This window comes from Marmota marmota, unplaced genomic scaffold (assembly GCF_001458135.2).
Source record: "Marmota marmota marmota unplaced genomic scaffold, marMar, whole genome shotgun sequence".
NCBI lineage: Eukaryota > Metazoa > Chordata > Mammalia > Rodentia > Sciuridae > Marmota > Marmota marmota.
This window is the reverse complement of record NW_025999895.1, coordinates 4,209,306-4,215,478: the sequence shown is the minus strand read 5'-3', so window position 1 is coordinate 4,215,478 and position 6,173 is coordinate 4,209,306. Positions and strand designations below refer to the sequence as shown.

Here is a 6,173-nt window from a genome sequence, read left to right as displayed (position 1 = left end):
GGGGGGGGCCCTTGCTGCGGAAATGGCCAGGAGCCTTCTCACACACGTGGATGTGCAGAGGCGTTCCCCAGGTGGCTCGGCTGGGCTACCGGATGCCCATCCCGGCCCTCCTACATGTTGCCAAAGCTCCCTCCCGAGCCCTGGGCCTGCTCCCACGCTACCCTGCTACCCCGCTACCCCTTCCTATGCCCTCGGCAGCAGCCTCTCGGACCACAGTCTCGGGCGACCTTTGGCCCGGTTCCCACGGTGCGCAGTTCCGGGGCTGGGGGCTGTGTCTGAACTTCCTACCTCCAGCCGGGACCCTGGAGCCTTCTGCTCTGCATCCAGTGCGTCTCTGGTCTGCTCATTCCTCTCTCCCCCACCTCTGGGCTCTTTGGACTCCTGCCCAGCCCCACCATCGGCCCGCAGTATTGCACTGAGTGATGTCACTGCCCAAAGGTCAGGTCCAGAATGTGACTTGACTGGAAACAGACCTTTTCAGGTGGAAAGAACTTAAGACAGGTCACCTGGGTTAGGGGTGGCCGGATTCCAGTGGCAGGGTCCTCATAAGAAAGCAGAGGAGAAGCGCGTGGGAGCCAGGAGAGGTGGGAGTACGCAGCCTCAGGCAGGAAGACCTCCCCGCCCCCACCGCAGAGCCTTCCCAGGAGCCTGGCCCTGCCACACCTTGGATTGGCACTTCTGGCCTCCAGAACAATTAGCCCCCAGTTTGTGGTGCTTGGTTAGGCAGCCACAGGACCCTGGTACAACCCCCTGCCAGGCTGTTGTAGGTAAGTGGCCCTTGCCACCAAAGGACTGCCCTGAAATACTCTGCCTTGGGCGTCTGAGCCTGGAGGGACGCGGAGGCAGGAGGAGCTCCCCCACCCACCTTCCCACCCCTCTTAGAGGAAGAAGGCCTTGCTGCAGGCCTGGCCAGGCCCCACCCAGGGAGCTGTTGGCCTAACACCCGTGACACTTGGCTGCAACTAGCAGTTTAATTGCCACCACTCCAGCAGACAGTAGGGCCATGAGGCGGGCCTGCCAAGCCAGCGCCAGCTGTCTCAGGGCACCGTGCCATGTGCCTTAGTACAGAGGGGCTGCTCTGGGCCTGTGTGTTGGGTGTCTAGCTGCCGTGCCCGGCCACGAGGGCAAACGCCCGCCTTGTGGAGGAGCCGCTGCGGGACAGGCTGGTGGAAGCTTTGCTGCTGGGGACCTTGCCTCTGGGCTCCCCAGGGTACACCTCCCTCCTTCCCTCCTCTCCCTCCATGGATGCCTGCGGCGCCTTCTCTTCTCTAAAGCACCAGCCTTGCCACCCCCTAGGTACTCAAGTGTCGACCTTGACCTCTGCCTCCTCAGCACCCCCAGGCCAATCCCCCTCTCCTCAGTAACCCCGGCAGGCTGCTCATGGTGTTGGTCATGTCCTGGTCCGGCCTCTGTGGTCTCTCCGTAGATGTCCTCATCCCCACCCCATCTCCCTGCCACAAGCCCCTCCCTATACACAGCCAGGGGACACTTACCGTCCCTCTCCCATGCCAGGCTCCCACCACCTAACCCTTTCCCACCACCTAACCCTGGCCACAGTCCTCTTACTTACAGAGTCCTGGGTCCCCCCCACCCCCGTGTGTCCACTGTAAGCCCCGAGCACCAGGCTCGAACTGCTCCCTGCCTGGCCCTGACTACCTCTCTATCGGTGTTTCTGTCCCTGCTCCATGTCACCTCAGCAGGCATTCCCTCTGGGAAAGAGCCCTCCCCTCCCTGTGGTCCCTGCTGGGCTGCAGGATAACGATGCTCCAGTTGTGATGTCCCGTTAGCTGGTTGCCTTGGTTCATCTGTCCCCTCTGGACCACAGGAGGGTTTTTGCAGAGCAGACAGTGGGCATTGTCCAGCTGACCCTGATAAGAGAAGGCTGGGGAGACAAAAAGTTGGCTGTCTCCACGCCCGGGAAACCCCACATCGGGTTCACCACGAGGACGGGATGCTAGTTAGAGGTCACACTCCAGGTGTTTATGTCAACATACACTCTGCTGTCATATGCACCTAAAAAGAATTAAAAAGTCAATTTAAAATAGAAGTATCGGCCTTCTTGAGCTTTGGCTAAGAAGTAGCTCTTCCCTTTGCCTGCCTTCTGGGGAGGAAGGTCACGGTGATCCACTGTCTCCAGGGAGGGCGAGGAAGACAGTAGAAGGAGTGGTCAGGCAGCGCTGGGCTTAAATTTAAGTTACCACCGTGAGTGCAGAGCCCTGCCCACTGCCCGGGCGCACTGGCCGCTGGTGGCTCCTGGGCTGCGGATATGGAGCACTGACACCCTTGCCGAGAGCTCTGTGGGCAGGTGCTGGTTGGGATCATAACGCGCTGGCTTTCAGTCCTTGGGCACCTACGGAGCAGGCAGTTGGGCTCCCGGTGGGAAGTGGAAGCGCCAGCTCCTGTCTCACTCTAAGAGGGACCCCGGCTCCCCCGGCCTCCCCTGGCCTCCCCGTCTCTCCTGCTCTGGGCAGACACCAGCCGAGGCCCCTGTAGGAGTGAAGCGCCAGCTCTGGCTCCGGTCAGCCTGCAGCCCTGGATGGATGGCTGTGCGTGAGGCCGTTAGCGGTGGAATCCGCCCCGGCTGGGCTGCCTCTCCCATCCCCTTGGTCCCCTTCCACGCTGACCTGGAGGGGCTCCCAAAGCCGCCGGCTAGCCCATGCCATCGACACCAGTGAACCCTGCAGCCGCCCCAGGAGCAGAGAGGAGCTGGCTTTTATTTATTCAGGAACAGACGAATCTTTGCAGCCCCCGAGGCTGGGTCAAGGCTGCACTGGAGGCTGCTTGGTGGCTACGGCAGCAGCAACTGTGGCCGGGTCAGCACCCCGGGGCCATGGGACCCAGCTCCTTTATTTTTAATTCAGAGGGGTGGCAAACTTAAGTGGGCGAGTTTGGGAAAAAGCAGGAAATGAACAGAAGAGCCGTTGATTTTATTTATTTATTTTTGGTATTAGGTATTAAACCCAGGGTACTTTACTGCTGAACGGCAACCTCAGCCCTTTTTATTTTACTCTGTTTTGAGAGAGAATCTCCTAAGTTGCAGAGGCTCACCTCAAATCTGCGATCCTCCTGCCTCAGCTTCCCATGCCAGCAAGATTCCAGGCATGGGCTGCAGTACCTGGCTCGGAGAAGTCACTGTTTAAAGTGAGCCTGCATGTCCCTGTAGCTGGCACTCACCGGGAAGGTTCCCAAGTCCCTGCATTAGGGAGGGGGGCATGGCAGGTGGCAGAAAACCTGAGCCCAGAGCATTAGAAAGTGTGCTTTCAGCAGATCCTCTCCCCACTCCTGCAGGACCCTCCCCAGGTGTGCACCAGGAGCAAGGTGGCACCACCCTGCCAGCTTGATGTCGGGGCCGCTGCTGCCCACGTCAGAGTCACGTGGAGGTTGCTTGCTTTCCCAGATAGCTGGGCCAGCCCCAGGGCCTCCTGGATGGTGTTGACAGCTCAGGCCACCCTGGGGACACCTCACAGTTTCTGTCCCCTCTCAGCGGGAGCAGGGTCATGCCATGTGCTTTCTGGAGGGGACTAAGGTGAGGCTGTGGTGCTCGAGAGTTGTGCTTGGGGCGAGAGAACTGAACCCACTGCTGGGCGGGATGTGTGAGAGGTGGGTGGGGACAGAGAAGTGACCGTCCCTTTTCCTTTTGCCCCACGGGGAGCATGGGCTCAATCTGCGGATCCTTGCAGGCTGGGGCATGAATTTCCACTAAGGAGGACAGTCAAACCGAGAAGGCTCCCATGGAGCACTGTCCCTGAGGGTCCAGCTGCATTTGGGGGCAGGACAGGAGGGAGGGACAACCATGGATGGTTCCTCAGAGGAAGCATCTGAGGAGCCTTGACAGAGCAGCTGGTCCCCAGGCCCTGCTGGAGTGAGGGGCGGCCGCTGGCCTTAATTCTGTTGCTCACCCTGAGCAGGGTCCAAGCAGAGTGAGTGGGGCCCTCGTTCTTACCTGCGGGTTCTGGCTGCCCTGGGGCCCGGCCATGTCTAAGAGGCGAAGTGGTCCTCACCGTCCCTCTTTACCCTCCTCGGGCCCCTGGCTGCTTCTCCAAGTGGGCTCTGTGCCGGCGAGCTCCACTCTGCAGTTAGGAGGGTCTGAGAACTGTGACAGTGACCCTGCAAAGCCACTAGGGGTGTTCTGATGTGAGGTGAGGACTGAGGTGCTGCTTGAGAATCTTCTGGAAGGGGCTGTTGGTGACAGCACCCTGACTATGGGCAGGCCACGGGGTGGGAGCTGGGGCTTGTGGCTGGCACAGCGAGTTCCCAGAGCTATGGCCCCAGGGCCCTGCCTCCCCGGAGCGGCAAGCCAGGTCCACTTGGGAAACTGAGCTGTCCTGGACGCCTCACTGTGCCTAATACGCTGTCATTGCCCGGGGAGTATGAGACGGGGGGTAAGGGGTTACACAGCCCCAGAAACCTCCTCACTGTCCCCCCGAGGGAGGACCACGTGGGACCCACTCCTGGGACTTAGGCTGCCCACCTGAGCCCTGGACACCACAGGCAGTGGGCGGGAGCCTCGTTTCTCCTTGCAGCCTGGCCTTACCTCCGCACCCTGCTCAGAGCTGGCTCGTGACTAACTCAGGCCTCCTCGGAGCCAATAGGCGCCGCCGGGCTTTTGGTTTCACGCTGTCCCCTGCTTGGGCCAGAATGCATGCATTTTTAGGCACAGTGGAGAAACAGACCTTGAGCTCAACTATGCCATGGAGAACTGAGGGTCAAGGCTGAGCTGGGCCCTGCACAGACCACAGTAGTGAACCCAGAGCGGGCACAGCCCTGGCCGAGGCCAGTCCCCCCCGTTTCCGCCAGCTGGCCAGGCCGGTGGCCTCCTGGGCCTTCCTGGCTTGCCTGCAGGAGGGACACGGTGCTGGAGAGGCTGGTGTGGGATTAACAGGGCTTCTTTGTACTTTTTCTGTGGTTTCTAAACTTAATACAACGAACAGACATTACAGTTGTAATCAGAGAAAAAAGCAGAATTTTTTTCAGAGTCAGAGGAGTACACAGCTCACCCCCAGGCCCCCGCGATTCTCACTGCTCTGTCAGCGATGGTCCGTGGCGGGTGACAGTGTTTTAGAGGTTGAGTAACAGAAAACAGCTACAGTGAACGTGCCTCTCGATCCTTCTGGGGTGCTGGCTGGGGGTTCCATGGCTGCTGTAGCGAGCTCCCCCAAACTGGGAGGGCTAAAACTCTGCAGCCGTGCCCTCCCAGGGCTCTGGAGGCACCGCCTCTGACCTGAGCTTCGCTGGTCTGAGTTGTCTGCAAACCTGGGCTCCCTCCAGAGGCCAGGGGAGGCCCCGGGGCCTCTCCCAGCCTCTGGTGGCTCAGGCTCTCCCAGCCTTCAGGCGGAGTCTCACCCTCTCTCTCCACGTTCCCCGTCCTGCTCCGTGCAGCTACAGCTCCCTCTTACATGGGCACGCGTGATGGCCTTTAGGGTCCACCTGGGTGATCCAGGGTCATGTCCCCATCCTTCACTTAGTCACACCTACAGAGATCCTTTTCCAAATTGGTCACAGTTGCGGGTTCTAGGATCTAGGGCCCTTATTCAGCCCATTGCCGTGACCAAGACACTGTCCCCACCTTCTCTGTGTGCAGACTGTCCTGTGGGGCTGCCCTTCAAGCTCCTTGGGAGGGGGCAGTTGCTATTCCGTGTCTCCCAGGAGGCTGGAGGTTATACCCCCACCCCCGAATCCTGCAAGAAATGCCCTTGCTGTAGGCCAGTGCATTGGGGGGTCCTGTCCCAGGCAGGGAGGGGGTCAGGTGGCAAAGTGTCAGTGACACATCAGGGCCTTTGGCTCTGTCGTCCAGCTGAAAACGATACCGATACCGGAGCCTTACCTGGCTACGCATAACTCACCTGTGCTGAGGCAGGGATTGTAAATTTGGAGGCCTCTGGGGGGCAGGCACCTAGTGAGAATGCGTAAGAGACCGTGGGGACTGGAGCAGATGCCAAGGGAGGACTGCAGTCTTCAGGCCAGGAAGGAAGTGCCCCTGTCTGACCACATCCCCTCACTTTGTCAAGAGAAGCTAAAAATCCGGAGCTTTTAGGGAAGTAGCCTCAGTTTAACACTGACACAAATATCCATTTCCTTTAAACAGAAATGAGAAAGCAAAACCTATCTCTGCCTCAGTTTTGCAGGGACCCTTGCGGTGGGGATGCCTCTACCCCACCGGGGACTTACCTGCT

The 6,173-nt window shown here is 59.7% G+C and overlaps 1 protein-coding gene and 1 long non-coding RNA gene across 3 annotated transcripts in view; one reads left to right on the top strand and one right to left on the bottom strand.

Moving 5' to 3' along the window:
- Nucleotides 1-6,173, top strand: part of Septin9 (septin 9) — a 140,038-nt gene that overhangs the window by 20,614 nt on the left and 113,251 nt on the right. The window lies entirely within an intron of this gene.
- Nucleotides 2,858-6,095, bottom strand: LOC125614945. Its single transcript, XR_007345520.1, has 3 exons — nt 4,535-6,095; nt 3,944-4,107; nt 2,858-3,115 (listed from the first exon to the last, which is right to left on the bottom strand). It is a non-coding gene; the product is annotated as an uncharacterized LOC125614945 (long non-coding RNA).